Genomic DNA, 759 nt, shown 5'->3' on the forward strand with positions numbered 1-759 from the left:
TGTCTCTCTCTTTGTCTCTCTCTTTGTCCCTCTCTTTGTCTTTCTCTCTGTCTCTCTTTCTCTCTCCCTCTCCCTCTCCCTCTCCCTCTCCCTCTCCCTCTCCCTCTCCCTCTCCCTCTCCCTCTCCCTCTCCCTCTCCCTCTCCCTCTCCCTCTCCCTATCCCTATCCCTATCCCCCCTTCTCCTTCTCCCCCCCTCTCTCTCTCTCTTTCTCTCTCTCCCTCATCTCTCTCTCTCCCTCATCTCTCTCTCTCTCTCTCATCTCTCTCTCTCATCTCTTTCTCATCTCTCTCTCTCATCTCTCTCTCTCATCTCTCTCTCATCTCTCTCTCATCTCTCCTCTCTCTCTCCTCTCTCTCTCCTCTCTCTCTCATTTCTCCTCTTTTCCTCTCTCTCTCCTCTTTTCCTCTCCCTCTCCCTCTCCCTCTCCCTCTCCCTCTCCCTCTCCCTCTCCCCCCCCCCCTCTCTCTCTCTCTCCCCCTCATCTCTCTCTTTCTCTCTCTCCCTCATCTCTCTCTCTCTCATCTCATCTCTCTCTCTCATCTCTTTCTCTCATCTCTTTCTCATCTCTTTCTCATCTCTCTTTCATCTCTCTCTCATCTCTCCTCTCTCTCTCATTTCTCCTCTTTTCCTCTCTCTCTCCTCTTTTCCTCTCCCTCTCCCTCTCCCTCTCCCTCTCCCTCTCCCTCTCCCTCTCCCTCTCCCTCTCCCTCTCCCTCTCCCTCTCCCTCTCCCTCTCCCTCTCCCTCTCCCTCTCCC

The sequence above is a fragment of the Penaeus chinensis genome, chromosome 5 (assembly GCF_019202785.1).
Source record: "Penaeus chinensis breed Huanghai No. 1 chromosome 5, ASM1920278v2, whole genome shotgun sequence".
In the NCBI taxonomy this organism is placed as follows: domain Eukaryota; kingdom Metazoa; phylum Arthropoda; class Malacostraca; order Decapoda; family Penaeidae; genus Penaeus; species Penaeus chinensis.